Source organism: Arachis duranensis, chromosome 5, assembly GCF_000817695.3.
Source record: "Arachis duranensis cultivar V14167 chromosome 5, aradu.V14167.gnm2.J7QH, whole genome shotgun sequence".
NCBI classification, from domain to species: Eukaryota; Viridiplantae; Streptophyta; class Magnoliopsida; order Fabales; family Fabaceae; genus Arachis; species Arachis duranensis.
In genome coordinates, this window is record NC_029776.3 from 104,282,357 (window position 1) to 104,295,642 (window position 13,286).

Below are 13,286 nucleotides of genomic sequence, written 5' to 3' on the forward strand. Positions count from 1 at the left end.
AAATACTCGCAAAATTCACGCTATGAGTTGGAACACTCTGTGCAAGCCAAAATGTGAAGGAGGCCTAGGCTTTCGCAAACTCACCCACATGAATGAAGCCTTTATGTGCAAGATTCTTTGGAGATTAATTAATGAACAAGATGAGCTATGGATTGATGTTTTATATAGTAAGTATGGAAGAGGCAAGAACCTTCTCAATGAATTTCCTGTGGCAGCAACGGATTCTCTGCTTTGGAAGGATCTGGCTAAGTCATGGAAGCAATTTAGACAACATATAACATTCAATGTAGGAAATAGAGAAAGCATAAATTTTTGGGGTGATAAGTGGATGAGAAACTGCCTACCTTTGGAAGAAAGGGTAATTGCACCCTTATGTAATGAAGAAAGAAACTGTAGAGTGGTTAATTATGTGAATAGTGATGGTGATTGGGATTTGGACAGGCTTCGGGTATTCTTACCTCAAGCAGATCTAAACAAAATTAGAGTTATACTAGCCCCAAACAATGTGTTGAAGGCAGACAGAATTTTTTGGAATTTAACACAAGATGGAGACTTCACTGTGGCTAGTGCATATCACGCCATAGCAAATCGACCTGGTGTTGTAGATGTAACCTGGAACCTGATTTGAAAATGGTCGGGACCTCAACGAATCAAAATATTTAATTGGTTGGCTGCCCATAAGAGAATTATGATCTCAACCAGGAAGGCAAGACTCTTTGGCTCTCCTCCAGATTGTCATCGGTGTGCGGGTGTTTCCGAGACGATGGAGCATGTGATCCGTGACTGTCCTGCAGCGTCTAAGCTTTGGACGCAACTCATTCATCCTTCTAAGTTGAGTTATTTTTTTAGAGCTCCCTTTGATGTCTGGTTTCGCTGGAATTTAGTAGCGAAAATTGGACAAAATAGCCAAATCAAATGGTTGACCATCTTCATGACAACCACTTGGATGATTTGGAAATGGCGAAACAAAGAATTATTTTCTCCACCGTTTAAAAGGCCTCAGAATGCTTCCTTCAACATCCTTCCATATGCCCATGAGATAACCACAGCTTTTAACAAAGCCAGTTTCATGACAGGGAGCACAAGAAGGAGAGTAGAAGCTCAAATAGCTTGGACACCCCCTCCAAGTGGGTGGATAAAACTCAACACAGATGGAGCCTCATCCGAAAATCCAGGACATGCAGGTTGTGGAGGTTTATTTAGAAGCGAAGAGGGAGTTTGGATTGCAGGGTATATGGTCAATCTTAGGTGTTGCTCAGCCTTTCAAGCGGAACTCTGGGCAGTGTTTCATGGCCTTAGAGTAGGCTGGCGATTGGGTTTGAAGAAGATTCTAGTCGAGTTAGATTCCCTAGCAGCTTATACAGTGATCACCCAAGAGCAGAAAAAAAGCAAACATCCAAAAAAATTAGTGCGACTTATTGGTGCACTGCTAAGACAAGATTGGGATGTTATGCTCAAGCACACCTACCGAGAAGGCAACAGAGTAGCAAATCTTTTGGCCAAGGAGAGCTTGATTTGTGACTTTGGGCTAATCTTTCTTGATTTGCCTCCTTCAAGTATTAGGCAATGCTTAGATGAGGACATCAGAGGTGTATCATTACCCCAATTAATTTCTATCTCTGCTGTTTAGTTTTGGGTCCCAGGACCCCGACTCTCAACCGAAAAAAAAAATTCAATTGGATTATTAACCCAAATCAGTATGTTATCATTATCAATATATTATTTATTTTTCTAACTCAACAATCCAAAAAATTAAAATTAAACACAGAAAAATAGTAAAAATTTATATACTATTGTCTTTAGTTTTATGTAAAATTAATAATTAAAATTTTTAAATAATAATTTAATTAAATATATTAAATTATTTAATAATTTAAATTATTAATTTTATATAAAAAAATTCGGTGTACATATATAGTTTCACGCAATGAAAGGTTGTCCATTTTTCTTAATCTATTTATATATTTTATTATGCTACGTATACATTAAAATTAGTTATCAGTATAAAATATATGTTAAAATATAAATACATATTAAAACAAATCAATTTAGCTAAAAAATCAGTAAATTAAGTTTTGAACTGATCTAAATTAATATTTTTTTTATAAAAAATGACTACAATACCCCTATTATAGAAAATGATTAAAATACTTCTATTATATATATTTTGAGAACTCTAAATTCTAATCTTTTTTTCTCTCTATGCTGTCATAGGGTTAGGATTTAAGATTTTTAAAATTTATATATGTATATATATAATAAGAGTATTTTAGTCAATTTTTATAATAAGAGTATTGTAGTTAGTTTCTATAAAAAAAGAATATTAATTTATGTTGATTCAAGATTTGGTTTATCAATTTTTCAGTTAAATTGATTTCTTTGGTCTAATTTCAACAAAAATAACACAATTTAATCGATTATATATATTAAATTTTAATTATTAAAAATTATCTTTAAAAAAATATTTTAAACGCTTTTATCTAAATCTATTCTAATATACAAATAGTATTTTTGTTACAAACTAGTGTGTTAAGTTTGTCACTTCTTCAAAAATGCATAGCAATCAAGAAGCTCTTCTTCCATTCAATTAGATGATGCTTCATACAAATTGATTTCACACATAAACCATTATATATATTATTTCAAATTGGTTGGCTCAACTTGTGCATTTTTATATTACTTGTGCATCTAATCATGTAGCCGCCCACCCCAACCCGGATTCATAAACTATAAACGAAAACTATTTTTGGTTGCAATAAAATATTCAATTTTAATATTTGATAATATGTCTTAATTATCCAAGTTGACTTCTGAGTTCTGATGATAATTACCATTAAAGCAAGCAAGGCAGAAAAAATAACATTACACGCGAGGTTTCTAGATAGTAGATACCATGAATTAAGTTCTTAACTGAATAGATAATTTTTATTGAAAACTTGAGTGAAACATGATGGAAGCAGATCATGAAGATGGAAGTTATGATAGGAACAAGGAATTAAAGCTTCTTGATGAAACAAAAAATGGTGTGAAGGGTCTTGTTGATGCTGGTTTGACTAAGTTACCAAAGATATTCGTTCATGATAACCATAAAGTCAACGTTTCTTCTTCTTCCTCTTCTTCCTCTGCTACCAATGTTAGTATTCCAGTTATTGATTTGGGATCACTACACGAAGAAGGTAATTCACGCCATGAGATCGTTCAGAAAGTCAAAGATGCAGGTGAGAAATGGGGGTTCTTTCAAGTGGTCAACCATAAAATTCCACAGAGTATTTTGGATGAAATGCTTGATGGGATGCGTAAATTTCATGAGCAAGATGCTGAGGTGAAGAGAAAATTCTATTCACGTGATATTACAAAGAGAGTGTTCTACAACACCAACTTCAATTTTTATACAACTTCAGAGATTAATTGGAGGGACACCCTCTATTGTTTATTGGCGCCAGGGCCCCTTGACCCTCACCAACTCCCTTCAATTTGCAGGTATATAACTCTAAGCTTGGTTTAATTAGTTTGGTAAAGACTCGCGTGTGTAGTCAAGAACTAATTCGAATTAGTTAAGTAATTAATTTACTAGTTCATTTAAACAAGTGTTAAGAGGTTTAAATATGTAGTAATTAATGATTGGCCGCAAATCTTTAAATGAACTTCCGATTTAGGACGAACCAGTCCTTGACTTATCGAGTTAGAAAGATATTGTGAAAAATTTCAAAAAATAGTTAATAATAAAAAATTATTAAAAAATTTGATATGCTTTCAACTATTAATGTTCTATAAAAAGGAAAAGTACATGTAGACAATAAAAATATTAAACAATGTGAACAATAGATATATCAAATGTTCATTTCACTAGTGTACGGATGGTTATTCTAATATTAAGATTTAAATGGATAATTTGGAGGTGTAGTGTATTTTTATTTGATTGGTGATTGTTCATATTGTTTAAAAAAAAGTCATTAGTTACCTAGCATCATTCCTATAAAAATAACTATACATAAATTTTCACCTATTAATTTAATTAATTTAAGTAATAGCTATTTCTTTTCTTTAAATAAGGTGATGGATTTGATTTTTGTTTAGAAGAAGTTAATTACCTTTCTATTTCATTTTTTATATTTTTATTATTTAAAATTTTGTATAAGAAAAAATAAAAATAAGAGAGAAAATAAATTTTAAAAAATAAAAACACAAACAAAAAATGTTAAAATTATTTGTTTCCAATGATATGCGAGATTAATTTGTTTGCAGAGATGTAATAATTGAGTACTTAGATCATGTCAAAAAATTGGCACTGACGTTGTTAGAATTGCTTTCGGAGGCATTAGGCCTAGAAGGCAATTACCTCAAGGACATAGATTGTGGTGAAGGGATTTTCATGGTTGGAAATTATTACCCTCCTTGCCCTGAGCCTGAACTCACTTGGGGTTAAGTGCTCATACAGATATGGGCTTTGTAACTATTCTTCTACAAGATCAAGTTGGTGGACTTCAAGTCTTTCATGAAAACCATTGGTTTGATATCACTCCCTTTCCTGATGCTTTTATCATTATCCTTGGTGACATGATGCAGGTGATTATAATTTTATCATTGTTTTTTTTTAATGATTTATATTAACAATAAAGTATATTTTTATCTTTAACCATTTATAAATTTTAAATTTTTTTAAAAATTTGTTTTATTTAATTTTGTTTTTAATATTTTTATTTATGTCAAAATTATTCTGAACGTTAATTCTATTTAAAATGTTAGAGATAAAATTAAAAATATATAGAAATAATTTTGATATAAATAAAAAAACTCATATTAAAAATTAAAAAAATTAAACATTAGAGAAACGTACTTTAATCTTTATATTTATATATTGAATTTAATTTCTATTTTAAGCAAATATCTAATCATGTATTACTATGTTATATAATATTCCACAAAACAAATAGTTAAATTATTCAAGTGACCCATTTAATGTTTTAGTACTGATTACAGCTAATCACAAATGACAAGTTTATGAGCGCTAAACACAGAGTTGTGGCTCAAAAAGTAGGTCCACGAGTTTCGGTTTTATGCTCTTTGAGACAACATGTTCAGGATGAATGTCAAAGAATGTATGGACCAATAAAAGAGTTGGTGACAAAAGAGAATCCTCCAATTTATAAGGAAATGAAAATGCCGGAGTTGGTTAAACTGGTGTATACCACAAAGCTAGATTACGATGTCTCCTCTCCACTAAAACACTTCAGACTATAAAGCGTCAAGATTTAAAGATACTCCTGTATGAAACTATATTAATTACAAACTTTCTTGAGGGATGCTGGAGTGAAAGATTCAACGTTTACGATTTTAAAAACTCTCATGTCTTGTATCTAAATAAAAGTCCCTTCAAAATTTAATATATGTTAAACTGATGACACTATAAGAAAAATTTTAAATACTATCTGATTTTTTGTCGAAAAAATGAACAAAATCTTACGATAATTAAGTTATCGTCAGAAAAAATTGGGCAATATAAACTTTACTGGTAAATATTTGCCGTCAAATTTTATTCGTTCAACGATAATTATTGTTGGATTTTGTAGCGGATTACCTACTCGAAAAATCATTTGGTTAGCAGTGAATTTTTTCGACAGTAATGTTAGCGTTACAATATATTATTTTTTGCACTATTATCGTCAGTTTATTTTCTCGATAAATTTGAGATAATGTTAATTTTAAACAAATTGTGAAATAATAAATAGTCACTTTTATTTTTTTAAATTTATTTTTTATATAATTAATGGCCAATTTATAAATAATAGAAATTTATTATTTAAAATAAATTATCAAATGTTCATATAAATTAAAAATCAAGTAAATTAAATAAATACAATGAAACAATAAAGTATAGTTGCACAAAGAAACTTTAAAACTAGTTAATCAAAATATAAGATATAAATTAGCTATAAAGAGTTGAAACTAAAAGAAAATTAATTACCGCTCATTTTTTAAATCATTGCTCTCTAATCTTAGAGTGGATCTTTTTATAGCTGTTTTATAGCTGGGCCAGAGATAGTCAGCTTGATGGCGTTAGTCATCTCTTAAGTACATGCGTTGTTGTTCGGCACAAACCTATCAACAATCCATAAACAAACCAATATGGCAATATAAATTAAAACTTCAAAAGCAAATAACCATAATATGTAGAGATTTTTATAAAAATTTCGGTAGATTTCTTCCCTGCTGATTCAAACAGGGATCATCAAAGGCAATGAGTGAAAGAGAAAGGTTAGCACTTAGCAGCAACTCAACATGAAATCTGGAGGGTTGCAAGAGCCATTCAAACAGCTGTTTCTGCAAATCCATTTCTATGTTTTGAGTTACTCGTAAATATTCCACTCAAATAGTTTTGACACTTATAAATGTACATTAGCTTTCAAAAAGGGGGATGTTAATGTATTATGTCTTATATACTCTTATGTATGTAATAAGCAGTTTTTGTTATGGTTGGACACTTATTATTCAAACTACTAGGTGATTTTGCAATTTTTTATTTTGTGGTTACTGAAATATATAATAGACAATTAGGCTTAAAGTTTGGACAACGTCGTATAGCTTATTGTAGTGCTTTTCTATGTGCTGAATTTTTACTTTTTATTTTGCTCAAATAGTAGAGAATGTTGCAGAAAAGAGCAAGGAATTGGCCACTTGTCAGGGTCAAATCAAGACCTTCAAATTAACTGAAACTCTCAAGAACAAGGCTATAGAAGAGGTATTTTTTTTAATCTCTGTATTTCAGTTGCATTATAATTACAAAACATATATAAGAGCTTCTCAGAACTAACTTTTCTCTTTTGAGTTTGCCAGTTAAGAAATGAAGTTGATAAACGGAGAGGCCTGGAGTTAATGAGGATCATCTCAAATAGAAACGCAAGTCCTCATATTGCTATTGGGGCACTTGCTGCTTCAGCTCCAATTCTCCAATTTGAAGACATTGTGCCACTAGAAACATTCTATGACATCATTTCCAGTGATTTTAAGGTAGGTTAGTGAATTAGTAGTCTTGTGGTTATTACTATCTTATTTTGACCATTTTATGAATTTGTATAATACTAACATTTTTGCTTTCTTGTTTTTATCAATAGCTTGATCAGAGTTCTACTTGCTTTAACTACATAAAACAGTAATGGAATGACATATCATCAATAGGTCAGACGCGTAATGGGTGCAACCATGGTTCTGAAAACCGAACCGGACCGACCGGTTCAATCAGAAAAATCGGTTTCCGATCACCTAGTCGGTCCGGGTAAGGTCAGAAATTGCCTGACAAAAAATTGGTGAGAAAATCGGTCAAATCGGTAGTTAACCGGTGAACCGAAAAAACCGTCCGATTTTGTAGCGGTTTTTTGTTTGGATATTAAACTTCAAAACGGCGTTGTTTTGACAAAAAAAAAAGGCTAAACGCACGAAGCCACGAACCCTAATCTCAGTCTCAACTCTCAGCTCTCACACTCTCCCAAGAGACACCATAGCCACCACGAGCAGACCTACTATCGCATAGCCACACACGATGGAGCAGGCCCTCTTCGTCGTTGCATAGCCACCACCATCACCACTGCATCCCACCGCCATCACCACCGCATCCCACATCCCACAGCCCCTCTTCGCCGTCCCACAACCCCTCTTCGTCGTCGTCGAGCTCCTCTCCTCTATCGTCGTCGCCGAGCTCGCCTCCTCCATCGTCGCCCTTACTCGCCGCCGGTAATACTCTGGCTTCCACCTCGCCTCCTGTTTAATCATCGCCTTCTCTTTCCACCTCGCTGCCTTCTAATTTTCTGTGATTGATTTTATGATTTATTAGCTTGTGATTTGTTCATGATTTGTTATCTGTGCTTGATTTTATAATTTTTCTGTTCATGATTTGTTAAGTCTGTGTTCATGTTTTGTTAGATGGATTCATGATTTGGTATCTGTTCATGATTTGTTATCTGGATTCATGATGAGGTCATCAAAAAAATTCTGTTTGAGTTGCTGTTCATGATTTGGTATCTGTTCAGGATTTGTTCATGATGAAATAAGTTGCTGCTTCATGATTTTGGTTGCTGAATTATTTATTTATTTATTAGTCTGTGTTCTTGATTTAAATTCTGAATTATATGAATTAATCATTCTAAAGGTTGGATTTTGAATTTTGGATTTTGTATGTAATTTGTAATTTGTATTTCAGAATTTTGGATTCGGATCAGCTTCTTTAGCCATGGCAAATTTCTCACCCAATTCAATCAATAATGGCATTGTGGAATATGATTGTACATGCTCACACACGTTCTGTTTCAAAGAGATTGTTTTCTAGAATGGTCACATTATATGATCATCATCATTTGCCAGAAAATATGATTGAGGTATATTTTTATTGTACTATCAATCTTACTATACCTTGATGCAAGCTGTTCAGCAATTATAATGTTAATTCTTCTATGCTTTGACATGGAGCTATCATATTTGTAAGTTAGATATTGCAGACATGGAGGAGTTGCAGGTAAAACTTGATGAAGATACGGTCAGACGAGTGGCAAATGCCTTTAGAAAACTTGGCCAAAAAGAAAGAGTAAATTTGTTACAAAACGATATGGGCTCAAGTGGAAATATATTCACTTTATTGGTGAACGGGTTAAAGTTAGAACAGAAGCTTGGGAAGAAAAAGGTCCATTTAAAAGTTGAAATTAGTGTATTTCAAATTGTCAATAAAGACACCAGTATACCACCACATTCTATTACCTGGGATCTGCTGTTGTTGCCGATTATATTGTTACATTTCTAAAGTTGTTGTATTAGAGGTTCATTAGTTTGGTTTCTTAACATGTTTAGAGCTTAGCAGCTAACCAATTAGGGGAGGAAAAAATTATTAGTGCTTCTGGTTTCATTGTAGAAAAAAATTATTTTATGCATTAAGAACAAATTGTATCCACCGTGCTTATCTCTCTAATTTTTTGTTCATTGTTATGAATTCTTATAATTGTGCAGTTGTAATTTTTTGTCCATGTTAACTAGTATACATTAGTCATCCAAACTTTATTAATAAATTTTTAAAAAAATTACTAATATCAAATTGAGGTATAATACTTTTTAATCTCATGTTGAAGTATAACTCTAAAATTATTTTCATATTAAAATTTTTTGATTTAAAAATTATTAAATTTAAATATTTAAAATTATATATTAAATTTTTAATAATCAACACTTGCCACTTCTGTTGGTAAGGATTTCCTTCCTTTTTCTTTTGTTTCTTTTCTCTTTTTTTTTCTTTTTTTTTTGTTAACAAAAATCTCCTTGCTAGTTTGTGATGCAACCGGGAAATTGATTTGACTATAATAAATTTTAACAATTTTTATCTGCTTTAACCATTTTCAAATGGAGTTAGTAATTAATATTTAATAATCTGTAAATAGTTGTACCATGTTATAATTACAGTCTTTGCATTTATATTGGAACTGTCTCTAATAAAAGGAAAAATGACACATGTTACTAGTTTTAATCACAAAAATATCTGTATAAAATATGTATGAAGTAAATCTTTACACTAGTGTGACATATAAGTGGTTACACTTAATCACTTAATCTCCTCTTTAGCAGGTAGTTGATAAAGTTAATAATGATCAACCTGTTATCCATGGTATAACTTAATTAAAAATTATATACCTTAATATAGTTTCTTATTTTAACTTGTTTTACTGAACCGAAAATCTATGATATTGTGTATAAAAATAGTAATTACTTCTGAATCATCAATCAATTATATTATATAAAAATCAAATGTCTGTACTTAATGATGAAGCTGACATGGTATGTTTCAGAGAGTATTTTTTAATTTAATTATTTTAACTCATTCAATACAATTTATTTCACTGACTTAATTATATCAACTAATTAATTTGATTAGATTATTAAATATTTATATAATTAATATAATTTATTATAATTTATATTACTTGATGCTAGATAAAATTATAAAAAAAATTACGAAGTAAAGAACATATGTCTAAATAATCTATTCTATCTATTCTATTATATAAAAGGGCAAAACAAAACAATGCATAAAAGGAAAAATAAAAAGTAGGATTTTTAAATTTTCTCTCAATGAACTCTGAGTCTCTCCTTCCAGATCTCGATAAACGTTCGCCGGAAGAAGAAGATTTAGTCTCAAGGAGTACAAAAAAAGTAAAGATGAATGAAAATAACATAGAAGAACAGGTAATAGATGACATGAAAAAAGGAGGAGGCGCCCCAGAACAGAAAAAGGAGACTGAAGGTAAAAATCAAACCGACAACAAAGGTGATTTAGAAAAATTCATGAAGCCTAAGATATCCTACTGTGACATGGTAGTGGAGAATGGCTTTGGAAAACTGAATCCACAAGAAATTGTAGAAATGGTTTCAGAAGACTACAACTCAGAAGATTTAGTCATGGACTCTTCTATAGACGATGAAGCTCCCTTCGATCCTAAGCCCAACATTGATGTCTCTCTAGAAGAGTATGACGAGTAGTGTAGACCTTGGAAACTATCGCTGATTGTTAAGCCACTTGGAAAAACCTTTAACCTTCAAGATCTTGATAGATGGGTACAAAGGAGATGGATGAAAAAAGGAGTGATACGAGTCATGGATCTAGCTGGTAACTTTTTTTTGGTCAAGTTCACGGATCAAGATGACTATACACATGCACTCTTTGAAGGTCCTTGGATGATAGCTGATCATTATCTCTTGGTGCAAAGGTGGAGACAACTCTTCTTGCCACAAGAGACGGATATTCAGAAAGTAGCAGTATGGGTTAGGATCCCCAACCTACCTGCGAAATTATACAATAAATTCTTTCTCTGGAAAGTTGGAAAAGCTCTCGGAACAATGCTCAAAGTGGATGAACTCACCTCCATACACTCTCGAGGGAATTTTGCTAGGATATGCGTGAAAATTGATTTGCGAAAAAAGATGGTTCTGACTATCATAGCCCTTGGCAAAGAGTTCAACATTGTCTATGAAGGATTACAACAAATCTGTTTCAACTGCGGTAAGTATGGGCACAGAATGGAGTATTGTAATGAGAGGACGATCGGAACAGCCACTGAAGCTGCCGCCGAAATGACGGAGGGCACCCGGTTTGGCCATCGGAAATCCCCTAACGGTCAAGAGACAAATCAGGAATCGAATCTAGAAAGAAAAGAAAATCTTGCAACAATTATTACGAATGACCCACCAATCACACCTGAAGCTAGGCACCAAAACAAGCAAGTTTCCCAAAATATGGCCACCAATCAGGAAAGCATTAATGAGGAGCAAAATGGTAACCTCTTTGGGCCATGGATGATCGTGAAGAGATATCAAAGAAGGAATAAAACCAAAGCTGATTCTGCGGAGAAGGAAAGAAAGGAAAGTTTCCTAAATTCAAGGTTCCACATCCTTGCAGAGGCAAATCAAGAAGATAATCATTCCATTGAAGAGCTACCCTCGAATGAGACCCAAGCTATTAATTCAGGAGATGACAAGGACGCATGTCTAGCAGGACCTAGCAAAAAAATAGTAGTAGATCAGAATTTCAGAAGCGAAAATACTCACCATATACAAAAAAATCAACAGAGGCAAAAAAGTTCCATTCCTATCATTAGAGGAAAGCATACAGCAATAAGTAAAAAAATAACACCAGACGCTAAGAAAATCAAGCAGTTCAGTTAAAAGACCAAGATCATCCAAAGCATCCCCAGAAATCAGGAGAAAAATAAAATTATAGAAGCACACCAAAGCAGCCATGAAACTTCCCAAAAGAATCAGAAAGGCAAGGAAAAAATACATGATGAATATTGGAGGCAATTTTCTTACCTAAACAAGGAGATTGCTAAAGCTGAGTATGTGCAACCAATTCCCCTAGGGGGCTCTTTAAATCATACAACTAAAGCACTCATCACTAGTATCGTGGGAGGTGGGTATAATAATGAGATCAGCAAGGAAGAAGGGAACAAACCTCCAGACCCAAGCGAATCTAACTCCAAACCAAAGAAGGACAAAAACATGAAAAAACTTGATCTCCAAAAGAGAGAAGTTGCTTACCAAAATGTAGAGATGGACGTTCAAGCAATCAACAGCAAGCCAAATGAGGCTCAGTGAATCCTTTTATTTAAGGGAGTTTTTTCGAAACTGTTTCCATCATAATTTTTCTCATGAATATTTTAATTTGGAATTATAGAGGGGTATCTGCTAAAGAATTCCCCATTATTATTAAAGATTTAACTTATCGGTATAATTTGAATTTGTGTATCCTGCTTGAAACTCATGTTTCAAGATCTAAAGCTGAGGTGATTATCCGCAAGCTAGGTTTTGAATCTTGATGTAGAAGCGAAGCTAAAGGTTTTGCGGGAGGCATTTGGTGCCTTTGGAACAAAAAAGAGTGGAATATTGAACCTCTAGAAATCCATAAGCAATTTATCCATCTGAATATCAAAGACAACGAAAATCGAAACTGGTACTGCACTTGTGTCTACAGCAGCCCACAACTGGGACCTAGAGTAGCCTATGGGAGGCGACTATCCAAGGACCTTGGTGCGTTGGCGGAGATTTTAATTCTATCATTTCCCTTGAAGAAACAGGGGGCAGTTTCAATCTTTCTCAAGACTCAAGAAGATTCCAATATTGTATTCAGAATTGTGGCCTAAAAGACCTAGGCTTTTCAGGACCCCCCTTTACCTGGCAGAGGAATAGAGTCAAACAAAGGCTGGACCGGTTTCTTTGCAACTTGGGTTTCAATGATCTCTTTCCATTAGCCGGCGTTAAACATCTCCCTAAGTTGAAGTCTGACCATATCCCCATCCTTTTAGACTTCAATAACTTAGAGACGAGAAGAAGAGATAAACCTTTCAGGCTTCTTGCGCATTGGATCCTTCATGAAGACTACCAAAGATTAGTAAAAAACAGTTGGATCAAGCAGGGAGATCATGTCTCTAATATTAATAATTTTACAAATAAAGCTAAGATTTATAATAAAGAGGTTTTCGGTTACATCTTTAGAAAGAAGCAAAGAATCCTCCTCAGACTTGATGGAATCAATCAAAGTCTCTCTTTTAACAATAACCCATTTCTAGAGAAACTCCATAACGACCTTTGGAGGGAATACAAAAGAATTGTTGTTCAAGAAGAGAGCTATTGGATGCAGATGTCTAGGTGCAATATCATCAATTTTGGAGACAAGAACTCTAAATACTTTCATCAAAAAGCAAATGGGAGAAGAAGAAGGAACTATGTCACTTCGCTCAAGAACAATGAAGGAAAATAGA

General features: G+C 33.0%; 1 pseudogene; it reads left to right on the forward strand.

Moving 5' to 3' along the window:
• The first annotated feature begins 2,891 nt into the window (after positions 1 to 2,891).
• On the forward strand, positions 2,892 to 5,388 carry LOC107491185 (1-aminocyclopropane-1-carboxylate oxidase homolog 1-like; annotated as a pseudogene).
• Positions 5,389 to 13,286: the final 7,898 nt, after the last annotated feature.